We start from the raw sequence: 26,790 nt of genomic DNA, 5'->3' as shown, positions 1-26,790 counted from the left end.
TGGGTCCGAGGAGAAAAGGCGGGATTTTGATACCCACTAGACGGCTCGTGGTGAACCACTGCTTCACACGTGTAGGGGGTGAAGGCACGCCTTTACGTGCCTCATTAATGCTGTGGGCAGTTAATGACTCTGGGGATAGTAACCGCAGCTTTCGAGGTTTTACACTCGCCCAATCCAACGGTTGGAGGCAGGATCTACAGTGGACAGCGCTTCACGTGCCTTAGACGCGAGTGCGTCTGTTCAACTTCTACCGAGTATAACAGGCTTTGAGGGTGTTCGTCCCTCACTTTTGACGAGCCTTCCAGTATTCAGAACTTCTCAGAACTTATTCCTTCAGTCCGTTCTTACTTCCGCTGCCATTCTCTTGAAGACTCCTTCGTGCCTCTTACCCGTAAGTGCGTGCTTCTTCTCCATTATTCTTCATTAATCATACTGCCTTCAAGTTGTTTTTAGGATTAGAGGGGATGGGTAGGCTTGAGAAAATGGTAGATTCTCCGACCGGTATGGCGGGCTTCAGGGCGAAGTATCGTATCCCACCGGAGGTAGGTTTAGAGTACTGTCATCTGGAGGACATTTTGCTCAAACGGAGAACAGGAGAAGTCGCAATTCCAATGATAGCCTTCGTGGAAGGAGGAATGACCATTCCAATGGGGAGAATAACTAGGGATTACCAACGTGGTCATAGGTTGGCCCCCCATCAATGCACTGCTAATCTGTTCCGGATCCTGGGGTGTGTCGAAACCCTGAACGGTCAGATGAACCTCGGCCTCTCATGGCATGATGTGGTTCATCTTTATGAATGCCATAAGCTCGGCGACACATACTATCTAAAGTCTAGGAATGACGAAGTGAGGTTGATATCCTGCCTTCCAAAGTCCAGCAAAGGCTTGAAGGACGACCATTTGATCGTCTCCGGGCCATGGTATGACGGCCCTCACTGTCCAACTAGGGCGGGAAAGCCAGGTGGGGTGTCGTAGGACTAGATGCCGTGGGGAGGACTTTGGCTTCAAGCTCCTCCCCCTCTTTTTCTTTTTCTTTTTTTTATTTTAAACTTGTTGGTTTGGTTGCATGTCTCCTCGGACTAACATAAATCTTCTAACGGCCTTTGCAGACAAGGGACGAACAACTCCTCGGCTGAGCCTAGTCAATATCCTAGCCCTAAATTACCTCCTGAGGTCGGAGATTTTTGTTAGCAAGGACGGACAACTACGGTCGGCTCCTTTGATTTTGGATTACACTCCGCTCACTCGAGCCCAGGTAGAAGCCGGACAAGTTATTAGAGCCGGTAGTCCGAGATTAGCACGGATTGACGTGTCCATACCAGGGTTCCTCGCTGATACAGACTTGCCTCCAATTCAGTTACCTCCCCAACGTGTCTTTCCCCCAGTAGTTATCCCAGAGGAGGAGGCCGGCTCTTCACATTCATCCTTAGAGGATCAGATAGACCAGTTCCAGTTTACTGAGGAAGGGGAGGCTTCGGTCAGAGTAGTAGAGATCTCTGACTCTGACGCTGATTTAGACCGTGCCTCAGCGGCTCCTGGTACTGGTTTGGTCATCGCACAACCTGATATCAGCGAGGACACAGAAGAGGAAGAAGGAATGGACCTCCAGCCGAGGACTGGCCTTAGGGGTCTCCTATCCAACAGGTCCAAAGGGCAGACATCCAAGGAAATCTCGAAAGGACAGACCGTCTCCAAAGCCCCCGCTCCTCCTCCCCCTCCCTTGTCGGGCGCGGCGCTGAAGCCTATGCCTAACCTAAGGCGAAAAAGGCCTGTAGAAGAGGCGGAGGAGGGAGAGGTTGCCCGTGAGAAAGCCGGGCCTAAAAAGAAGGGCAAGGAAATGAAAGAGCCCCGAGAAAAAAGAACCAGGTCCACTGAGAGCCGAGATGAGGCGGCCACTCTGAGGGGACCACGAACATGGTCTCCTCGGATCGAGCTAGATGGCGCTCCAATCCTCTGGGATGCGACCCTATGGGAGTCCCAGCGTGAACAGGCTTCGTTCATGGCTGAGGCGTTGCAGCAGCCTCTTCTCTTGCCACGTGATATGGAAGGTCTCAGGAAGATTCGTCAGTCAGAGCTTTTCATGTCACTGAAGAGGGACATGGCTGTGGTAAGTGGAATCTTCTATCTTGTCTTTGTGTTGAGAACCTTCCTATTATCTTATCTTGGTATCGCCTTCATTTCCGTCTGAGTGCAGGTCACCCAACAAATTTATGTTGCTGAGGAGTGGGCCAAGAAAGCTCGTGAGGATGCGCATAGGGAGGCTCAGTCCCGTGCTGCAGCTGAGAGGGCCGCTGGTGATCTCAAACGAGATCTTGATCGTCAGGATTATGAGCTAAAAGAGGTGAAGAAGGCCAATGCGAGTGCAGAGGCTGGCCTGAAGAATGCTAAAAAGCAAACCGAAGAGCTGCGCAAGCAGCTCCGACACTCTGAGGAAAGACTGTCAGCGAAGCAACAGGCGGTTTCGGAGCTTCAAGCTGAGCTTGCAAGGACCAAGGAGGAAGCTCGCTTGTCCAGAGAGGTTGCCGAGAAGGCTGTGGCGGCTTCATATGAACGTGGGGTTCACGATACTGAGGAAAGACTGGCCGAGGAAGTTGCCACCGTCTGCAGGGAATACGTCACCTCGACCTGGGGATTGGCCATGGATCGGGCAGCCGTTCCCGCAGATTCTGATCTCAGGAAAGCTGAGAACATCTTTTTCCCTGCGGAGATACGTGAGATTCCTGGTGAGGTCACTTCCACTGAGCCTCTTCCAGCAGATTCCTCCATTCCCGAGACTGGGGGCATGGAGCAAGCTACGCAGGGTTAGTCACCCGAGGACAGTCTTCGCATCAGCGATATCCTTGCCCAGGCCCAGGAGATCGCCCCGGAGAACCCAGCAGCGGATGATCAGCCTGCCCCAACTCAGGGCCCTTAGGGACGTAGAATAGGAATTCGTCTGTTCCGTTTTTGTACTACGTTTTGTTTGATCCTTGCTAATATTTCTGAACTGAGCTACTTTGAACATTATATGACAAAAGTTATTTCATTACATATATCGTTGCTTTATTCTATTTTGTTTTCATCATGAATGGATATTGGTTTTGCCTGTTTACTGCTGAAAGTCAAACAATAATGAATGAATACGTTAGAATTGCGACACTTTGTAATCGGGCAAGAACGATTACAATGCTGATTTCTCCCAAGTCCGTGGCTAAGAATCCGCGCAGGACTTGGGCTCCTTTTAACGCTTTTCGAGAATCATAAATGGTTAACACTTGCTTAAAGAACTGTGTGGTTAATTTCCCCCAAGTCTGTGGTCCGAGGAGCCATGCAGGACTTGGGTTCTGTTTAACACTTATTGAAAGTTGTTGCGTGGTTAATTTCCCCCAAGTCTGTGGTCCGAGGAGCCATGCAGGACTTGGGTTCTGTTTAACACTTGCTGAAAGTTGTTGCGTGGTTAATTTCCCCCAAGCCTGTGGTCTGAGGAGCCATGCAGGACTTGGGTTCTGTTTAACACTTATTGAAAGTTGTTGCGTGGTTAATTTCCCCCAAGCCTGTGGTCTGAGGAGCCATGCAGGACTTGGGTTCTGTTTAACACTTATTGAAAGTTGTTGCGTGGTTAATTTCCCCCAAGCCTGTGGTCTGAGGAGCCATGCAGGACTTGGGTTCTGTTTAACACTTGCTGAAAGTTGTTGCGTGGTTAATTTCCCCCAAGCCTGTGGTCTGAGGAGCCATGCAGGACTTGGGTTCTGTTTAACACTTGCTGAAAGTTGTTGCGTGGTTAATTTCCCCCAAGCCTGTGGTCTGAGGAGCCATGCAGGACTTGGGTTCTGTTTAACACTTGCTGAAAGTTGTTGCGTGGTTAATTTCCCCCAAGCCTGTGGTCTGAGGAGCCATGCAGGACTTGGGTTCTGTTTAACACTTATTGAAAGTTGTACAGTAAAACGACATCAAGTAAAGTGTTTTTCATTAATAAAAGTACCTTTTCAGGTTATTTACATTCCACGGACGTGGCACTACACGTTCGTCCAAGTCTTCCAAATAGTACGCTCCAATGCCAGCCACAGAGGTGATACGGTATGGACCCTCCCAGTTTGGTCCGAGCTTTCCCCATGCAGGATTCCTCGCGTTGCCCAGGACTTTCCTCAGCACCAGGTCCCCAGGCGTCAAGGGTCTCGCCTTCACCTTGGCATCATAGCCCTGCTTGAGCTTTTGTTGATACTGAGCTAGATGCACCATCGCGCAATCCCTTCTCTCTTCAAGGAGGTCTAGGCTTTTTTCTAGAAGCCCGTTGTTAACAATGGGGTCGAATGTAGCAGTCCTCTGGGAGGGAAAGTTTATCTCTAATGGGATGACGGCCTCGGCCCCGTAGGTCAACGAAAAGGGGGTTTCTCCCGTGGATCGGCGGGGCGTGGTGCGATACATCCACAAAACATGGGCGAGCTCTTCAACCCACCTCCCTTTCGTGTCGTCCAACCTCCTCTTCAGCCCATTCACTATGGTTTTGTTGATTGCCTCTGCTTGTCCGTTACTCTGCGGATAGGCTGGTGTAGAGTACCTGTTGACAATCCCCAATTCACTGCAATATTCCCTAAAGGCCTTGCTATCAAATTGCAGGCCATTATCCGAGATTAGGGTGTGTGGGGTACCGAACTGGGTGACAATGTTTTTCCAGATAAACTTCTTGACATCAACATCCCTAATGTTTGCCAGCGCCTCAGCCTCGACCCATTTCGTAAAGTAATCGGTGCCGACGAGAAGAAACTTCTTGTTCCCGGCAGCTTTGGGAAACGGACCTAATATGTCGAGGCCCCATTGTGCAAATGGCCAAGGGCTGGACAATGGGTTAAGTACCCCACCCGGCTGATGTATATTCGGAGCAAATCTTTGGCATTGGTCACACTTCTTCACATATTCCAAAGCCTTCTTATGCATGCTCGGCCACCAGTAACCCAGCGTCATAGCCCTGTGGGAGAGGGATCGGCCTCCCGTATGGCTTCCGCAAATCCCCTCGTGCAACTCCTCCAGAATGAGTTCACTAGACCCAGGGTGCACACACAGCAAGTACGGCCCTGAGAAAGAACGTCTGTAAAGCTTGGAGTCCTCAGACAACCAGAATCGAGGAGCCCTCTTCCTGATTTTGTCGGCCTCGACTTTGTCGTCCGGTAAGGAATCGTACTTCAAGAATCGGACAAGAGGGTCCATCCAGCTTGGTCCCTCAACGACGTTATGTACCCGAATACCGTTAGCGTCATCTTCCGTGGGGCGGCAGAGGTCCTCAACCAAAATTACCCGCGGAAGGGGCTGAGCCGAGGATGTGGCCAGTGTTGCCAGAGAATCGGCGTGGGTATTCCCGCTTCTGGGTATATGTGTTAAGTGGAAGTCATCGAAGTGCGCTTGTAGGCATTTAGCTCGGGCAAGGTACCGCTGCATTCTTTCATCTTTCGTCTCCAATTCCCCGCTTACTTGCCCCACTATGAGTCTCGAATTCGAGAATATGCTCGCGCATTTCCCACCCAACTTCCAGATCATGGACATCCCCTCCAGCAGTGCCTCATACTCAGCTTCATTATTCGTTGCTGGGAATCCCAGTCTCAACGACTTTTCCAAGGTTATACCTTCGGGAGAGATTAGAACGAGCCCCATTTCGGAGCCCTTTTGGTTTGCTGCCCCATCAATGTATGCTCTCCACTTATCGTGTTCTTGCACAGAAATCGCGCTGACCAATCTCCTATCGTCATTCGGTGATTCCGACACTTCCACCCCTTCCAAGGTAGGCTCCGCAAATTCAGCTACCAGATCGGCGAGGACTTGACCTTTTATGGCGGTGCGTGGCATATATCTGATGTCAAAGGCGCTCAAGATGGTTCCCCATTTAGCTATTCTCCCAGTGTAGTCGGCGCTACGGAGGACTGATTTCAATGGAAGTTGGGTTAGCATAACCACTGTATGTGCCTGAAAATAGTGGGGAAGCTTCTTTGTAGCTTGCACGACAGCCAATATTGCCTTTTCGAGGGGGAGGTACCGGGTCTCTGCCTCCTGTAGCGACTTGCTTACGTAATACACGGGCCGCTGCGTGCCGTTGTCCTCTCGGATCAGTACTAGGCTAACCGCATGATCGGCGACTGTGATGTATGCATACAGCACCTCGTCGGTCTCGGGACTGGACATGATCGGAGGTCTGGCGAGGTATTCCTTGAGCTGTTGGAATGCTAAATCACACTCCTCGGTCCACTCGAAACCCTTCCACTTCTGCAATAGGAGGAAAAAAGGTCTGCATCTGTCCGCCGAGCGGGAGATGAAACAGTTCAAAGCTGCTATCATGCCGGTAAGCTTCTGGACTTCTTTCGGATTCCGAGGAGGTTGCATACTATGAATGGCCCTTATTTGGTCAGGGTTAACCTCGATCCCCCGGTGGGTTACCATGTAGCCAAGGAATTTCCCCGATCCCACTCCAAATGAGCACTTGGATGCGTTCAGTCGCAGCTTGTACCTTCTCAGAATGTGAAACACCTCGTCAAGGTCCCTGATGTGGTCGGTCACCAATTTACTCTTTACTACCATATCGTCTATATACACCTCGACAGTTTTTCCCATCTGTTGTTCAAACATCCTAGTCATCATCCTTTGATAGGTCGACCCGGCATTCTTCAGGCCAAAAGGCATCACCTTGTAATGATAGTTGCCAATTGGGGTGACAAAGGCAGTTTTTTCCTGGTCTTCCGTGGCCAAGGATATCTGATGGTAGCCCTGGAAAGCGTCCAAGAAACTCATTCGGGGATGCCCGACAGTTGCGCCGACCAGTCGGTCTATCCTCGGCATTGGGAAAGGATCCTTCGGGCAGGCCTTGTTTAAGTCCGTAAAGTCCACACAGACTCGCCATTTCCCGCTCTTCTTCTTCACCACGACTGTGTTCGCCAACCATTCGGGGTAAAACACTTCCTTGATAGCCCCAGCTTTTTTCAATTTTGCCACTTCTTCCCTCACAGCGTCTGCATGCTCCCTTGACGGGCGCCGAGGAGGCTGCTTCTTTGGGGTAATAGCCGGATTAACATTGAGGTGATGGCGTATTAGGTCTGAGTCAACCCTAGGGGCTTCATAAGGATCCCAAGCAAATACGTCCTCGTTTCGGCGCAAAAAATTAATTAGCGCCGACTTCTCCTGTGCTGGTAGCTCCGAGCCAATCTGGAAAAATCTCTCGGGGACTGATCCGACGAGCACTTTCTCCAGCTCTTCACAGCTCACCTCCATGGCCGGTCCTTCATTACCCGTAGCTAGGATCGGGGTCCTTGATTGCTATAAGGTATTCCCGGCTGAAGTGGAGGGCCCGTTGCTTAATCGTCGAGCAATTGCCGATACCATGCATTGCCTGGCCATTCCTTGATCCCCCACTATCTCTTTGATTCGGCCCTCTGACGGATATTTCACTTTCTGTTGCAGGGTAGACGACACAGCCCCTAGTGTATGAAGCCATGGCCGTGCCACAATAGCTGTGTAGGGTGAGTATGCGTCCACAACAATGAAGTCCACTTCCACTATTTCTATGTCTGTTTGCACTGGCAACCTAATCATGCCTTTCGGGATAACGATTTTTCCCTCAAAGCTAAGCAGGGGGGAATCGTATGGCGACAGGTCTTCCTGCTTCAAGTTCAGCCCCTTATACAAGTCTGGGTACATCACCTCCACGGCGCTACCCTGATCAACTAACACCCTCTTCACGTCATAACCTCCTATTCTGAGCGTCACGACTAGGGCATCCTCGTGGGGTTGAATAGTTCCCTCCTTGTCCTCCTCCGTGAACCCAATTAATGGCGGGGCCCTCACTCTAGCACTCCTGGACTCCCTTCCACCTGGCTCTGTCGGGGACTTACCCACTGACATCACTCTGAACGGGCCGGAACCGGTTCTCCCAGGTGCGGCAAGAATGACATTTATCGTGCCTATTGGTGGCCTCAAGGCGCTTTGCCTGGTATCGACATTTGATTGCTCAGGGCGTTGCAACAGATGCCTTAGCTTTCCTTCTCGGACAAGCCGATCCAAATAGTTTTTCAGGTTCCTGCATTCGTCAGTAACATGACCAGGCTCTTGGTGATACGCACAATATAGATTCTGATTGCGTCTTGAGGGGTCGCCTGCCATCCTATTCGGCCATTGGAAAAAGGGTTCGTGCTTTATTTTCTCCATGATCTCGTGTAATGGCTCTCGGAACACAGCGTGGACTACCTGAGCCCCTGTAGATCCCGATTGTTCCGTATAATCTCTTCTCGGCTTATTGCTGCTACTGAAGCGGTCCGACCTGAAGTCCCTTCTCTCCTGAGGGACAAACTTCGCCTTTCCCTTCCCGGTTTGCTGGTCCTCTTCGACCCTTTTATATTTGTCTATCCTGTCCATGAGTTGCCGCACGCTGGTGGCTGGCTTCCCAGTAAGAGACTTTCTTAAGCCATGCTCTGTCGGCAAGCCCCTTTTAAAGGCACTGATGGCGACGTCATCGTGACTTCCTTCTACCTCGTTGTGCATCTCCCAATATCTGTCCGAGTAGGCCTTCAGCGTTTCTCCTTCTCGCATGGACAGAGATAAAAGGGAATCGAGGGGCCGAGGGACTCTAGTGCTGGTGATGAAGCGGGAGCCAAAAGCCTGCGTCAATTGTTTAAAGGAGTCTATGGAGTTTGGTGGGAGGGCATCAAACCATCTCATGGCCAGGGGCCCCAGGCTGGATGGAAACACTTTACACATTAACGCCTCGTCCCTGGAGTGGACGGCCATCCTTTGGTTAAACTGGCTCACGTGCTCCACTAGGTCAGTTCGGCCATTGTACAGGGTAAACGTTGGCTGATTAAATCGCCGAGGGAGCACCGTCCGCTCTATTCTACGGGTAAATGGCGACTGGGAGATTTGGTCCAGGGCCTTGCTCATGGCGTCATTGACCAAGCCTTGGTAAGGTGGGCTTTTGCGACCGCGTTTGTGAGGCCGCTCTTCCTCATAGGAGAACGTCTCGCTCGGAGGGGTCCTCGTCCTTCGTCTGTATTCATCATCCTCACCACTGCTAGTATCCGAAATGGGCGAAGGACGTTTTTTCTGGGCTCGACGCAGCCTTTTCTTCAAATCCTCAATCTCTTGCTGTAGAGCCTTCCGCTCGTTGTGCTGGTGGGACGCATGATCCTTCCCTTTCGAGCGACTTCTACTCGTGTGAGAGGTGTTCACACTGCCCTCTCGTTGATTATCTTGGTCCTTTGCTCGTTCAAGGTTCACAAAGTTGTCCTGTCGTTGAGATTCTGCACGTCTGGTTTGGCGCGGACCTGATCCTTCCATCCCTTGCTGTGTCACTTGTCGAGACACAAGTTCTTCCCACAGACGGCGCCAATTGTAGGGGGGCGGTTTTGGGGCTCAGGCCCAACAGGCGGGTGGTTCTGGCCCAAAAGTCCCTCAACAATGAATTTGTAGAGAGTAGGTTACAGAACTAGGTTTTTGACAGGGGAAACGTAATTGTGACCAAGCCATGCAACCATTTGGACGTAGAGATATTCCTTCAAACTTTTGGAGGAACGGTTCCTGGGGCTGTTTCTTCTACTTCTACCTCCTTTCTCCTCTTTTATCTTTTTCTTCTTTCTGCCTGCGATCCCCTTTCCATGGGGATCTTCTTCTCTTATATAGCATCCTTCCTAAGATCATGACCCTACACTTGTCAACCATCTGACCCTCCACTTGAGTGCCTGTCCCATAGGTCATCCTTCCTCTTTTCTGTGAGTTGCACTGGCCAAGATGATTCTGCGTTCCTGTCCCTTCCACATTAATGCGGCTGGAAAAGTAGTTCCTTGGCATTTAATGCGGCAGTTGTAGTTGCCCCCCTTCCTGAACGTCACGCACTATTCCTTCGTATTGGGTGACCTTTCGCCAGGTATGGAGTGCGAATTTGACACTTACTTGGCGAGTCCGAGGAGGTACTCCTCCTCGGACGCCCCTAAGCAGGCCCGGCCCATCATGGTTAGGACGGGATATCCTACGCCCATGCCTTTTCTTCTTATCGTGGCTGGGCTTGGTACATGAACTACGGCCCAACATCAGCTGACAGATTTTACCCCCCACAACTAAAAATTGAAACATTTGACTTTTTGTTGACCACTCATTATTATGCCATATGGTTACATAAGTTATTGTCACATTAACATTTAAAAACTCCCCAAAAAAAGGTGCATTTTCATTTGAGAAATTAGCAAATAAGTCAATTCAGTTATTTTAGATTCACGCACACACATGTTCACAAAAAGTAGTTATAATTAAAAAAAAAAAAAAAAAAAAAAAAAAAAAAAAAAAAAAAACACTTCTTTAAAAATAATAATTAAAAAAACAAGAACACGTTGCAAACTTCAATTGGTAAATCTAAAACACAAAAACCCTAAACTTGCGCCTCTTCAGTTCCCTTTAAAAGACAGTTAGTGTCTGATCAGAAAAAAAGAAAAAGAAAAAAGACAGTGCTCTATGATATTCACATCTCATACATGTGTAGCAAGCAAAACTGTCATAAGTAAAGTACTACTTTATCAAACATGTTTTGGAACATTCACTTGAACTTCTAACGCAATCATGACAAAGCCTTCCTTATAGATGCATCAATATATTCCTATATGATTTCATTAGAGCATAGAATAGAGTACTGAAAGCTTATGGTGTTTACATATATGGCCATTTAGTTTTGTTGATGAATTCGGGTTTAATGTTTTGTATTAGATTTGCTTCCATTAAGTTCTGATCACCAAGTTATATTCTAATTAATCATTCGGTGATTGTGCTTCCAAAACTTTCATGCCTTGGTTGATGAATTAAATAATTCAAGCCGAAGCATAACCCCCAAATAAATGTTTTTATTGCCTAGCAAAATTGATGGGAGGCACAGGACAAGCATTTGAAATTCTATTTAAACACGATACCAAAGGTTGTGTTTTACAACCATTGATCTTTGTTAATGGTTTTATAATTAATTTGCTTTATAAATATACAACGATGAACTACAAATCCTGCACCTATTTTTGTTGATTGTTTAAAGTTTAGACCCATTAAAAATGTTTGTTAATGGTTTTCTGTGGGTTTTTTTCTTTTTCTTTTTTTTTGTGTAGGGTTGCTAAGAACACACCCTAACAAGTGAGAAAAAAAAAATTATTTTATGATTTTTCATGTACTTTTTAAAAAATGATCTTGATACAGCCTTCTATACAACTATGAATCACCAAACCCTATGCCTTTCATTGTTTAAAGTTTAGACCCATTAAATTTTATTTCTTTTTATGGGATCATGTATTTCTCTTTTGAATAATTATATATTTTTTTGAATTGTTTCATTAACTTTCACGCTCTAGATCTTCTAATTCTTTAATTGTATATATGGCATTTTATAAATTTTTTTTTTTTGGGTGCAATATTTGAACATGTTTGATAGATTTCAATGATCATACCATAGATTATTCTTTTGAAAGTAATCAATTTTCCTCTTATATTTATCTATTGTGTAGTCATATATATCTTTTGTTTTATTTCAATAATCTACAAGAAGTGAATTTTATAATTTTTTGACCTTTCAAAAGTTTTAATATCTAAATCTTTTTAATTAATTTTTTACTATATGTAAAATTATTTGAAAATTTTCAATAACTATACCCATAATCCATAAATTATTCTTCGAGGGATGGTTTTATTACAGTTTTTCTAGGTAGGCTTGCTTTGGCTCTTTCCATCGGCGTCGCAACATTCATTTATATAAATATAAATATAAATATATATATATATATATATATATATTTTTTTTTTTCTTTTTTTTTTTGGATAAAAGCCTCTCTTATGTTATTTGACTCTCTTTCAATAACAATTTTTTCTCCTTTTCTCAACCTTCAGTCATCAATTTGCTACCCTCACCGAAGCGGCTTCTCCCCTCTCTTTTCTTTTTCTCTCATTTACAAACAAAACCCGATAACCTCCTTGTCTCTTTGTCCCTGATAAGCCAAACCAAACCAAACCAAAAAAAAAAAAAAATCAATGTCATGCAGAAGGTAGAAGTTTTTAAGGGGTATGAAACTGCCTTGAGTACTGTTTCTTTATTGGGAATTTTGGTTGTAACTGCCTTGGTTTTCCTCCTTATGCGTTTATTTTCTTGCTCAAACAAGTATTAGAAGTCTAATGAAATTTTTGATTGGTCAGTATGGTTTTTTACAAAAGTTTTGTAATCATGTTGACTCGCCCAATATTTTGTTGGTAATGGCTTATGAAAGTGATCAAGTCTTCTAATCATAGCACTATCTAGCTCATTTTTGTTGAACTGATGCATCCATGTCTTCTTAGGTCCCTAAAAATCAGGCCGACTTCTCACAAAAAGCTTTCCTCTTTGCTTTTCGGACTGTAGTTCACCATTAGGCCTACTTCCTCCCATTGTATAGCATCCTGCTACCATCTTTTTGAAGTCGCTACCAAACTCTATTGTGTTAGTTGGCCTATTTTGAAAGTCCCTTCAGTCAATTTGTAATATATTATGTTATTTGTCTATTGAGCCAAGCTTGGTTTTGATGCAGGTAATGCAGCTGGAGCTGAATTTGAATATGAGGGTATAATTCCTATTAAAGAACTTCAACTTACTATGTCCAATGAGTTTGACTTAGTGCAGTCAGCAATTTATTTATCATTTTTAGAAACCATCTTGTAAGCAAGTTTGTGTATAGCTGAGTGATGAAGGCAAATCTAAAATAGGGACATTTTTTGGATCTTCATGGTTCACTGAAGAAAATAAGTCTCTACGGCCAAGTAATACATGATGAAACTCCATACTGAACCACATGCTTCACTCTCTTTAACTCATCTTCATTAGCACCTGAAACAAAAACATGAAAACTAAATGAATAACTTGCAGTAGGTCTATCAAATCACATATACACTAATTTGCAAACTTTCTACATTTATTATTAAGGTTTGTGGTAGAAATTTATTTGTTCTGTTAAGTCTCAAAATAGGCAAAGGAAAATGCAATCTTCTAATCTTAATGTTTTTATATTTCTATTTGTATTCAAATTAAAGATATGCATTTCAACATTTTATTAGGGACGTGCTTGGGAACCCAAAGATGGATGATTTTGTTGATGATAAATCAAGAATCTCATTTGGTCACCAATTGATACTTATATTAGATGAACTCTATGAGGTATGCCACGTCTCATCTTGCTTCATTTGTTTTGTTCATTCTATTGTACATACCTAAGCTAGCATATGGATCATCTTTTAATTTGAATTAAATCATTCTAAATCAAAGTAATGTTTCATGCCTTTGTAGTCAGCCAAAGAAAGCTGCAATGGTGATTGTGTGAATTTAAATGAGAGCAACATTATATTGGATATTCAAGTGATTGATGAGGTCAGAGGGTCTACCACTTTTTGATATGCTTAGATATATCCTAATCATTATTAAGCCATGTGCCTATGTGGTAACCTTTTCAAAATATTTTTTCTTTATGAACAGCCTTTTCAAATAACCCCATATTCCAAAAGCTGAAAAATGAGCTATACCAATCTGGTACGTAAGCATTTAAACATATTGTTATCCTTATTAAGTTATGTAAGCATTTAGACAATTTTGAAATTTTTCTATTAATGTTGCTGCTTCAAATAAACCTCATGTAAGTTCTGCATCTTGAAGATCAAGTAAAGAATACCTTAAGAGAAGATTTTTTGAAGAGAACTCCAATGAGAGTCTTTTTTCTGTAACAAATCCTGCATATTGGTGTTAGGTAAGCCTTTCCCTCTTTGTTTATGTGAGTTTTTTTTTTTTTTACTCTTTTTAATAACATATATAAATGTCCTTAACATTTTTCACATTACTTTTGTTGTTTTCTAAAATAAATTTGTTGTTTGGTGTTAATATCCCTTTTTGATGCAAAAAGCTTTGTTGTTTTCTAAAATAAATTTGATGTTTGGTGTTTATTTCCCTATTTGATGCAGAAAACAAAATATTATAAACAATTATTCTTTTTTCCTTCTATTCACATATCTGTTGTGCTTGGAAAGTCTTTCCCCTTTCATTTCAAAATGCATGACATCACCCCTCATCTTTATAATAATGTCATGATATGTGATAAGTATCTCATTTTAGCTTAGGGTAGTAGTTATTTTTATTGTGAACATGATGTGATGATGCAATGATGAGTTTATTTTATTTTGGCTTCGGATAATAGCCATTCTTATCGTGAACAAGGTCACTGACCTGATCAAACCACTTTGCAACAAGTTTAGCCCTATACCGATCAATAAAACAGTTAACCTTCTGTTTAAGCTTGTAAACCCACTTGTTACAAATAACATTTTGATGTGTGAGATGTGGTACAAGGGTCCATGTGTGGTTAGATAAAAGGGAATCAAACTCAAGGTCCATGGCTTTCCTCCATTCCTCAGACACTATAGCTTGAGAATAACATCGTGGAGCAGGTGGAATTTGAGTGTTGTCTATTGAAATATCGAAAAATTGAAGAAAGCTAGTCTTTTTTTAATTGGTTTCCTGTAAGTTGGTTAGTTTGTATCTTTTCGGCTTACTCTGTTCAGCATATAACTATATATAAGACAGTCTCTGTAACTTAGTTCATTATGTGAATATAGAAATGACTTTCCAAAGTCTTGGTTCATCAGCTTAAAGTTCTATGGTCTTCATCTTCTATGGTTTCCTCAAGCAAGTTTAATATTGTGAAAAGCACAAAAGGGATGCTTAGATGAATAGAAGACATTAAAGTTAACCGTGCCTAAGTGATTTTTATTATATGTATAAATGTTAATTTACAAAAAAGCACTCCGTTTGAATTTACAGAGTGATTAGTATACATTTGAATCCTATACAGATATTCTAGTATTTATCTTCATGGTCTAGAATTCTTCCAACATTTTCTTCTTGTGACTTTATATCAAATTCTATCCCTTCAGCTCCTTCATTTGATTCTAGAGTTCTTCCAACTTTTTCTTCTTGTGTCTTTACTTCAAATTCTATCCCTTCAGCTCCTTGATTCTCAGGTCTACTAGGCTCAGACACAGGTTGGTTGACAGTAACAGTGTGGTTGTTTTCAGTCTTTACAGATTCATCTTGTGTATCATCCAAGAAAATTTCTTTTGCGTTTGTTTCAGTTGTGCCACCATGGCTGATAACATCTTCTTGTGCATCATCTATGAATTCCACTGAGGCATTATTTTCAAGTGTGATAGGTTCACTCTTGGAATCATCTTGCGTGTTATGTAACAAATGATACTGTTCATCTGCTTCAGTTGTGATAGAGTGGCTGATTTCATCCAAAATTAAGTCTTGTACATCATCTAAGGCAATACTCTTTATGCATTCCTCTTCTGTAATGCTTACAGAATCCTCTAGTTCATCTGTTTCGATTGTGATAATCTGGTGGTTTTCACCATCAAAGTTTTCCGTATCATCTAAGACATCTATCTTATTAGTTTCTGTTGTGATAGCGTGGTCATCGCCACCCTTAACAGGGACCTCTGCTGTATCATCATCGAAATAATCATCTTTTGCATTCAGTGCAAGCATAATTGACACTAGCCAAAAGAGAGATGCATCCAAGGACACTGAAGCAGCACCACCAATGAGACCTTTTTTAGCTGTGGAACAATCTTGGTTGCCACGTATGTTGCATGACAGGTGAAGTTGCTCGATTATGGTCAGCCACAATAAAAAAGTGGCCCCAATTGCAGATGTAGATCTGCATACACAATTTATAAAAGAGTGCAAATTTGGTCTGGACTTGGCGCAAACCCATCATTTTACACCATCTAATAGCATCGGCCACATCAGCATTTCACAAAACAATCAAATACACTTAACACACACAATCACTTCTTAAAACCCACCCACATCGTCATCAAATAAGCTTCCAGAGCGTTGACGGACTGTACAAAAGCCGTCGGATTCACTGTTTTTGTGGTAGAATTCAGCAAAACCCAAAAGCCATCAAGCCCAGATTCAGATGATGGTGTTGCCAAGTGAAAAACTCCAAAAAGTTCAATTGGCTCAAAACCAAAAACAGAAGTAAAAGTGTAAAACCAAAAAAAAATTCTAATCTCCGATCCAAAGTAAAAGGAAGACCACCCCCACCCCCACTATTATTCTCCTCTTTGGCATTTGCTCTCTTTGTTTATTTGCTTAGACTTTGCCTTCAGATCTACCAAATATGCAACAAACTCCTTTACACAACCAAAAAAAAAATCCAACTTCTTTCACTACCATTAAAGACTTATAGTCTCCCCCAACTTCAACCTCTTCTTCTTCATTTTCATTTACTAAAAAAACCCCAAATAGATCTGGAAAATGCTCTAGCACCATTGAGACTCCAGGCCAAATCATCATTTGTAACTAGGCTTGATGGGTTCTAGGTATCACTTAATTTGAACACATAAACAGCAGCTCCGACAGCTTTGTACTGTTTGGCAATGCTCCGAAAGCTTTCCTAACGATGGTGTGCAGTGTGGGTGGTTCTACTGTGCTTGGGTGGTTTTTTATTTTTATTTTATGAAATTGGGTTTTAAGGAGTGATAAAGTGTGGCAGGTGTATTTGATTGTTTTGTGAAATGTTGATGTTTCTGTTATTATTGGAGGCATAAAATGCTATGTTTACGCTAGATCTGGATGGAATGCTTTCTCTTTATAAAATAGGTTATTGGATAAATTAATTAAGACACAATAATTCGTTTGACATACGTATGCATTTCTATAAAATAAATTAAACCTACATTGGATACGTGACTAAATTTGTAATTTTTAATCTAAATCCTAACAAAGTAAATAAAAAAGTCAAAACATTCTTAACTGTGATTTAAGTGAAATATGGGAAGTTGTTCCATTGATAGACCATGCCTTATGACAGAATATCAAAATAGTTGGTCTAGTGTTACAATTTATTTATTTATTTATTTATAATTTTGGATAAGTTTATTTTGAAGACATGGATTAGTAGTAGTGTCCTATTTTGTACGAATTTTAAATATAGTTAAAGATATATTTTTTAGTGTTGTCCACTTTTTCCTGTTAAATCTAAAGTTTATAGGTATTTCTGAACCAAATAAAAATTCAATCAAAAAAGAGAAATTATCTAATAGATAGTATAGATAAACTTATAAATTAAATTATACAAAAAATGATGGTGAAGTTGGTACTTTTAAATAAAATGCAATTGAAATTGTTTTTCCTTTGTATGGGCAAAAGATTGACAGCCAACCAGCCACGCTTGAAGCTAATAGAAACAGAAATGAGATACATTTGAAAACAATTGTGGGAATCGATGGATACTTGCCACCTGCAGGCTAAATCAAAGCCCAAAAGAACAAAATTCAAATATATATTTATCAAAAAGGAAAAGAAAAGAAAAATTATTGCAGCGCTAATTATGAAGGAAATTACACATTAGGGCAGCAGAAAAATAGTAACAACTAATTCAAAAAAAAAAAAAAAAAAACCACCCAAAATGGTAAAGTAAAGAACAAGTTGATATCTTATAAATGTTTACAACATTTTTCTTTCCAATATAGTTTGTTTGTGATTCAAGGTGTACCCACAATAAGAGCCAATTTTGTCTCAATGAAGGCCATGATGCCAGCCAATTAGGATGATATATAACGGAATGTGACTGTCACAAGAGGATCAAGGTGAAAATCAATGAAAAGTATAGCATCGTGAAAAATCAATGAAAGGCTTTTGTTAAAAATTTGGGATTCAAACTCCATCTACACTAAAAACAAATTTGTGCTTTAGCCCGATGATAAAAAGTAATCACCATGAAACATACATCATATCTTGAAATTCCATCGTATCTATAACAGAAAAAAAAAATTAATGACTAATATTATTATTATTTTTTTTATAGAATTAATCACTAATAATTTAGAGTAGTCTAATTTATCTAGCAAGTAAGTTGGAATCTTTGAGGCAGCTCCTATTTAGTTTTGGCTTTTCTATTTAGAGTCCAAATTTGATAAGGACCGGGTGTAAAACCCCTGTTTTACTCATTCAATAATAGATTGCTACATTAACTTTTTACTTAACAAGAAATACACCCTACCACAGCTAATTATATCCCAATTAACTCCCACTTTCATCAACGTCTTTGATTTCAGAACAAACTGAAGCCCAAATCTCATCCTTTCCTATCCAAAATAAAATAAAAATCTGAAATCTCATTGTTTCTAGCATCGTTGCTAAAGTTTTAATTTTTCAAATATGAAATCTCATCATTTTTGCAGGTTTGCTCAAGTTTTAATTTTTCTTGATTTCTTCTTTTTCCCAAAATGGATTTCGAGATTTCTCAATCGTTCCCATTGTTTGCTCAAGTGAATACTGCTGAGATTTCTTAATTGTTTTAGCAGCATCGTCCCAATCGCAGTCGTTGTCGAATCCTATGTTTCGTGATCTCAAGGTTTTTTTTTTTTTCCCAAAATGGATTTCAAGATACTGACTCTTCATGTAATTTTGAAAATTTTCTTTTAACCTTATCATTCAGATTTATGTATCTACTTTGTTGCATGATGAGAGAAGTAGATAGATTTTCATAAAGTTGTATTGGTTTATTTGAGTTCTTCCAATTTTTTCATTTGTTGGGTGTATATTGCTCTTGATTTAATGGATTTTGAGTTTTGTCAAGCATATATTAGTAAGGATGGTAAAATCTTACTTTTTGGATTTAAAGATAGACTGAATATTGGCCTGAATGGATTAGTATTATTTAAAATAATGAACCTATTCACCCATATATTCGTCACACTCACACCCATAGTGCAGGAATTTTAATATCAGTCAAAAAATCTGTTGGTTAGTGTAGGAATTTTGTAATATCAGTCATTAGTGCTTCTTAATGCTCTTGGAAAAAAAAAAAAAAAATATATATATATATATATATATATATTGAAAGAGTTTCAACCTATGACATCTGCTCCTATTTTTTATTATTAGACCAAGACATCAATCAGTTTTTGGTACATGCAGAGATTGAACCCTAAATATCTTATTTAATAATCATAGATTTTACCAGTTGAGTTAACTTTATCGGTTAAAAAAATAGTTTTTTCTTTTTTGATGAGAGGTCAAAAAAAATAGTTAAATCAATGCAGTGTAACATTTTGGTATGGAGGCACATGCACCATATTGGATATCTTTGGTGTTAATTCTTTCGTTCAGCTTCATAAGATAAGATTTGAAAATGGTACTAGAGTTGTGAACAAACATTCAATTGTGTCAATTCATTGTAATCATTCATGGTACTAACTAATTACAATAAAATAAAGGGACTAAATCACGAAATTGCATAAGAAAAGGTAGGGGTAAATAGCAAAAATGTGATTGAAAGGAAAAGCCAGAAACTTCGTAGAAATCATCACCTCCCAAGACTCTCAAAAAGCAAAGTCAAGAAAGGAATTTAAAATTAAAAATGGCCTTGCAAGTTGAGGAACACGACCCACGAAAATTGTTAAAAAGATCAGTACTTCTCTCATAGAGAGAGACAGACAGTACACGTGTCTAGGGCCGGCTCAAGGCCTAGGCCTGGCCCCATTAAAAAACAAAATTTTTCTTGAGAAAAAAGGTCCCATTCTAAATCTTCTGTCTTCCTTTTCCTACTCCACTTTATGCTCCACCAATAAAAACTTGTCATATGTTCACTTAATTAATTAATTATTACCATTAATTAATAATGGTAGTATTAATAAGTCAATAATTGTAGTATTTAATTAGTTAGGTGAATATGTGGCAAATTTTTATTGGTGGAGCATAGAGTGGGGCAGGAAAAGTGGAACAGAAAATTTGGACTCATTTTTTATAGTTAAAGACCCAACTTTATATAAAATTATATGTATTTTTTAAAGATTGTACTTTTTTTTATTAGTGATGTACAAATTTTATTATTAGTTTACAAATTGTCATGTTATTAATCACAAAAAAAATGTGATATAAATATTCATTAGTTAAATTGATGAAGTTCATCAATGAGAAACAATATCACATTATATTTTGAACATTTTATAGTACTTTTAATTAGTGTATTTTTCTTTTTCATTTCTATTAAGACTCTTAAAGTACGAGACAACCTTAACTCAATTGAAACCCAAAAATATTTCAAAAAGATGTTGCAAATGTGTTAAATCATCAATTATAGATTAATCTCTCCCAACAGTTTGAGACTTTGATTTTTGTAAACTAATATCCTACAAAACCATACACCAAATAATATATATATATATATATATAAATATCTCTCTCTCTCTCTCTTAAAATCAAAATATAAAATTAAAAATTAAATTACAACTTTATTTAACTATGCATAATCTTATATCCAAAATAAAATATATTTTTCAATCGCAATATATTTTTATTTCTTTTTATTAATATTTATAATTCAACTATGATATTCAATTCTCTATATAAAATTAACATTAGTCTAGTTGGTATTATTTATGTATTTAATGTATCAAATTAACCTTAATTTAATTAGTATTAAATAATTTTGTTTAATTAATATTTACATATTAAAGGCTCCGCATAAATTTTTCACCTTAGGCCCCGCATAATTTTTTCGCCTTAGGCCCCAAATTATGTTGGGCCGCCCCTGCACGTGTCACAATACTATTCGGTGAGAATCAGTGGGCCCCAAACACTAGGCTTTAGGTTTTCGATTAGATTCTCTCTTCCTTTTTATAGTGAAATAAAAAGAAAAAGCAAGGAGCAAAATGTTGATGACACCTAATGAATTGGCTATTCTTTTACTTATAATTTTTCATGCTCATTGTTGATTGTGAAGTTTGGTAAAAGTCATTGTTTGAACAACTTTGGTCTTGTAACCACTGATGATATGCAAAGTTCAAGGTTTGGCCATATAATCTCACTTTGTGTCAAAGCCCTTTACAAACTCATTGAAAAGCTGCACTAGCATTTTTAGCATGTGCAATGATCTCTCTGTAAATTATAACATCATGTTTATTGTGGGTAAAGAAAATGCAATAGAGTTATATGTTAATAACTGACAGAGTTTGAAAATTCACTAAAAATTTTCCCTTTAATCTCTTTTCCTTCGTAACCCAAATTCTACGGATAAGTAACATAAAGACATTATTTGTTATTTTCCCACTCAGCATTATGTGGCTCATTCTTTTTTCATTTTTTTGGTATTCAGGTATTTTTATGAAAAACACAAGATTCATCATGTCAGGACATTACACCCTTTGCCACAACTAACCAGACAAGACATTACACCATTTGCTACAATTCACCCGCCAATCTAATAAACAAGATTCAAAGGAGACAAAACCAAACAAGAGAAAGACTACAAGCAGAGACAAACATGATCACCACTTAGATTAAGACAAAACAGTAAAGTATTTTTTAGGGTGTTCAAATGAACCTTGCCCTTGTTGTATGTTCATGGAATGAATTTGAACTTCCAAGAAGAAGAATGCAATTAAGGACAGCAGTGATTTCTCTATGTGTTAAACTTCTAGATCCATGTCAATAGTGATTTCTCTGCGTGATAAATTAGCAATGAATAAAATCAATGAAAAAATTTTCATTGTACTAGCATTGAAAAATTATGTTGCTGAAAACATCAATGAAAAATTATAAAACCCTGTCACATTTTTTTTTTCTTGGAAGTTTCTAATCTAAAATAAAACCTGTCACATTCATGTGAAATAAAACCAATCACAATTCAAAATATAGGACGGAGGTCCGGCGAGGTATGTAGTGGTAAACGAAGGTCCGATGAGGTTTGTGGTGGGAGATAGAGGAGCTGAGGAGGAGGGAGATGAGATTTTTGGGATAAGTATACACCCCGTCCTTATTAAATTTATTCTCTTAGTTTAGATATGAGCTTGTTAATTTCAATATAAAATCAACAAATGGATAAGTATAAATTTGACTATTTGTTGGTAGGTAGATCATGAGAGCTACTTGAACTTTAAAAAATACACAGTCAGAATTTTAAAGATTCATGAGCTTGTTAATTTCAATATAAAATCAACAAATGGATAAGTATAAATTTGACTATTTGTTGGTAGGTAGATCGTGAGAGCTACTTGAACTTTAAAAAATACACAGTCAGAATTTTAAAGATTCACTTGGTTGATAACTATTGATGCAAAACAAAGCCATCACTTATCACAATTGATTTATTACGTAGCGATGTAATCATTGGCATAAAATATATCAATTTATGTTACATTAATAATTTACTTTTTAGTTGCTACTTCAAGAGCTTTATAGTCTAACGTTTTCCATGACAAACTTTAGGCATTATCTTAGAATTTGCTTTAAATTTTTTATAATTCATGAAAACTGCTTGTAAGGATACCAATGAAATGAGTACACAAATTGCTCATCATCGGTCTATTATTCCCTTTTAATTAGAAAAGAAAGTAGAAGTAGCTTATTGAACTACTCCATTAATATGCTTAGTTTTTACTTCACAATTTAAAATTTGTTATTATGATATAATTGATTTTGATATATATATATATATATATATATATAAATGTTAATAAAATTGATTCCTTTATTAAAATCCATTGAAAAGGTACAACAGAATATTGTATTATTACTAAGTTTTTCAATGAAATTTGTATTTGAATAAATGATAATAAGTTTAAAAATTCTTTTAAAAAAATTATGTTGGGATAAGATTCTCATCCATTAAATCCTTCAATTTCCTCAAATTTTTAGTCAAATGCAAGACACTTGATATATATTTAATTTTTTATGATTGATAAAAATTGAAAGAAAGTTGAATATTTAAATAGGAGGGGATCTTATTCTTATCCCAACCTAAATTAGAATAAACTAGCTTAACTAATGGGAGGAATCCCTTAGAAGATGGGGTTAGGGGTTTTGAACCCAACACCTCATGGATTTCATGATGTTTTTAGAACCATTATACCAACTTATTGAGGTTTTAAGTATTTAGTTTAGATATGAGCTTGTTAATTTCAATATAATATAAAAAAAAAATGTATAAATTTGATTATTTGTTGGTAGGTAGATCATAAGAGCCACTTGAACTTAAAAAAAAAAAAAAAAATACTAAATTAGAATTTAAAGATTCACTTGGTTGATAACTATTGATGTAAAACAAAGTCATCACTCATTGAAAGTGATTTATTATGTAAAAATGTAATCATTGGCATAAATTATATTGATTTATGTCACATTAATAATTTATTTTTTAGTTGCCACTTCAAGAGCTTTATAGTTTAGTGTTATTTACTTATTTCTTTATAAAAAAGAATCAAAATTCAAATTTCCATTTTTCAGTTTTGGTAACAATTCAATTATTTAAGAAAGAAATTACTCATAGACATAGAGGCATATATTATAATCAAGATTTAATTGAGTATGGCAAAGAGAATGTACCATGCATATGAACCCAGGGAATTAAGAGAGATAGAAGTAGCTATAAAATATGAAGATCCAAAATTTGGTATTTTTGTGGATGCGGTGAAAGTATTATCTTATAAGCTCTATTATGTAATACCTATCAAAACTTTTATTTTCAAAAAGTAAAATCAAGTTACTTTCTTTTCAATTTGGTATTTTGTGGATGTGGAAGGTGTTCGTCAACATATGATGACTTGTAAGTGCCATATTGGACTCTTGGAAAATTTCATGACAATTGACTCTTAAGCACCAATTGGACTCTTTGGAAACTTCACAGCTACCAATACCATTCAACATAATGAGGCCATGATGAGAAGGGAGGGGAATTTCATTCAAATGAGAAAAGGAGAAAAGGATTGCGGAATATATGGTACAAGACCAGAAAAACACAAAAATCCATAAGCAAATAGGTATTGAAAGAAAAGAAATGGACCCTTTGTTGTCAAACATAATTGAAGGGGTGCCACAATGTGCGGTTGGCAGGTAAAGTGGAATAGTAAGCTATGAATTATAACTCCTCACATAAAAAGAGCTAAACCATTTGTCAGTGACTTCAAATTCTTGGCTTTGTTAATCTAAAGGATGACATAATTGGCCGACGACCATTGACTCTTGGGAAATTTCTTGACAAATTAACTTGAAGGTTCTTGGACTTTCTTTTTAATTTGTGGACAAACTTCTTTATCAATTATTTAATTTTTAGTTTTTGTTTTGTTTGTTTACAGTTAGATAGCTCCAACAAATAGAAATCTAGGGTCCGTTTGGATTGAGCTTATTTTTGCTGAAACTGAAAACACTGTAGCAAAATAATTTTTAAATGTGTGAATAGTATTGTGGGATCCATTTTTAATAAAAAAGTTGCTGAAAAGTGGAATGTGTGGATCCGTGAACAGTGCATCCGTGCACTGTTCACAGTTGACTTGGTCATATTATGCGGCTGCAAAAAAAAAAAAAAAAAAAAAAAAAAAAAATAAGAAAACGCACACGCTGGATTCATTCAAATCCAAACGGGCACCTAATATCAAAATATTTACTTGACTTGACTTAACTTTTTTTTTTTTTAAATTGCATGCAATTGATTGCAATTTTTTCTTGTTGTGCTTTTACTTTTGGAAAACACAAAAGTATTTCTTGCTTTCGGCCATGTCCATGGGGCAACCCCACGCCAAACCCACATAAGAATTCTATGTTGCACGTACATGGATACAGACACGGATACGGACACGGGGATACGGCAATTTTTGAAAAATAAGGACACGACACAACGGGGACATGGCGGTCAAATAATTAATTATATTTTATATTTAGGCATATTTTTTAATATTTTTAGACATAAAATATGTTTATGTCTAGAATTTAAATTATGTAAGAACTACAAATAAGTAAATTAACACCCAAAGTAGTACAATAATACACAATATTTAACTTTAATAAATAAATAAAACTATAGCAGGACACACAAAAACAAAAATCACTAAATTCATAATAAATATTATAATTTATAAGTCAAAATAAAAGACTGAGTAAAAAAAATACATTAACTGTGAGAGTGGGATTAAAAAAAAAAAAAAAAAGACAAAACGTTAAAACTTATAATCGGCCCGATCTAGCTTTGGCGAGGGACATAGGGCAGCAGCAAAGGTCAGAGGGAGGGTGGGTTGAGAACTTGAGAGGTGGGTTTCTCAAAATCAATGTTATGAATACCGTTTCGGACCCTATTTTGGTTTGTCTATTGGAACGGAATGTTTTGGTACCAACCTATTTCGACATATCGTTGCATATTGTTTCGGGTTTACCACTATTTTATATATATATATATTATTGATAAAAAAAATCCATATAATAAATATTGAAGGTTTTAAAGTTATAAGTATATAATTTTTTTTTTTACCAATTACAATCTATCACGTCACAATTGTAACAAAAAATTGTAAAAAATTTTGTAGTCCTATGTTTTTTCTAATTTTAATGACTATGGAATCAAAAGGTTGAAAGTTTCTTTTTTTATCATGAGTCACGTGAGGTTCACAAAACAAAACAAAGAAAAAAAAAATGTTAATTAAATTCAAATGGACAAAACAAAAGAGCCTGGAAGGAATGAGTATTACGTGGGGCTCACAAACACCACAAAACAAAGAAAATATCTAAAGCCTAAGAGCATCCACATCCGGATTCTAAATCCCATCTTATTTTACCATCCCAAAAACCTACTTTATCAATTATACAATACCATTTTACAATACACCCAACATCCCAACTTTTATTTTCCTATTCTACTCATTAAAATAATATTTTTACATAATAAAATAATATATCCTTAAACCCAAATAAAAACAAAAACCCAATCCCCAAATAACCTCTTCAACCAACTGCTGCTTCAACCCAATACCCAATACCCCAGAAACGCCAGCCACAAACGCCATCCAAACCGATCCTCAGCCCCAGAGCCACCACAACCCACCACCGACGCACTACACACCTGACACCGCCACTGCCACCACCAGACCCAACTCATAATTTACCGTCAACAACCAAAAAAAAAAAAAAAAAAAAAAAAAACCCAGGCAGCAAGCCCACCCTGCCACCCACTGACCCAAAACCCATTCCGACGGAGCCATAGACACCCACCCCACCGTCGACCCACCAGCCACAACTACTTCCACCACCTCCACCGTCGGCCCACTAGCCATAACCACAAACCCAGTAGCTGAACCAAAAAAAAAAAAAAAAAAAAAAACACAATCCAATGGCAACACAGTACAGCCAAATCCAGCCAAATCAAAATCAAAACCAAAATCAAAATCCTAAATCAAAATCAAAATCCAAAATCCAAAATCAAAAATCAAACCCATCTGTTCTCGCAAAACCCAAACCCAAACTCATCTGTTCTCACCCATTCTCCTCCTTCACGCGCCCTGACACACTCGGCGAAGCCACCGCTCGCTTCAAGCGCAACCTCGGTCACTTCCGCGTGAACTACACGTTCATCGCGCTCCTCATCCTCTTCCTCAGCCTCCTCTGGCACCCGATCTCCATGATCGTCTTCCTCGCCATCTTCGTCGCCTGGTCTTTCCTCTACTTCCTCCGCGACCGTCCACTCCTCCTCTTCCACATCACCGTCGACGACCGCATCGTCTTGGCCTTGCTCTTCATCATCATCATCATCTTCGACCCAAACGCCAAACACCACCCAAACGCCACCCAATCGCCACCCAAATTCGACCCTCACGCCGGAAACCCACGACCTCCACGCCTCCACCACAGCTTTTCTGATCAAGCCTTCACGCCGTTGCCTCCATTCCGTTGAAGAAGAGAGAGCAGGAAGAAAGAGAGAGAAAAGAAACAGAAAAAATGAGAGAGGAGAGAGGAGTTTACCGGGAT

General features: G+C 39.0%; 1 long non-coding RNA gene and 1 pseudogene across 1 annotated transcript; both read left to right on the top strand.

Moving 5' to 3' along the window:
- LOC126721615 (uncharacterized) overlaps positions 1-21,466 on the top strand; it is a 45,113-nt pseudogene extending 23,647 nt beyond the window's left edge.
- Positions 11,817-14,663, top strand: LOC126720966 (uncharacterized). The gene is made up of 5 exons (XR_007653756.1): positions 11,817-12,447; positions 12,536-12,568; positions 13,059-13,158; positions 13,288-13,527; positions 13,651-14,663. It is a non-coding gene; the product is annotated as an uncharacterized LOC126720966 (long non-coding RNA).
- Positions 21,467-26,790: the final 5,324 nt, after the last annotated feature.

The sequence above is a fragment of the Quercus robur genome, chromosome 4, assembly GCF_932294415.1.
Source record: "Quercus robur chromosome 4, dhQueRobu3.1, whole genome shotgun sequence".
Taxonomy (NCBI): Eukaryota; Viridiplantae; Streptophyta; class Magnoliopsida; order Fagales; family Fagaceae; genus Quercus; species Quercus robur.
This window is presented reverse-complemented; position numbering and strand designations above follow the sequence as displayed.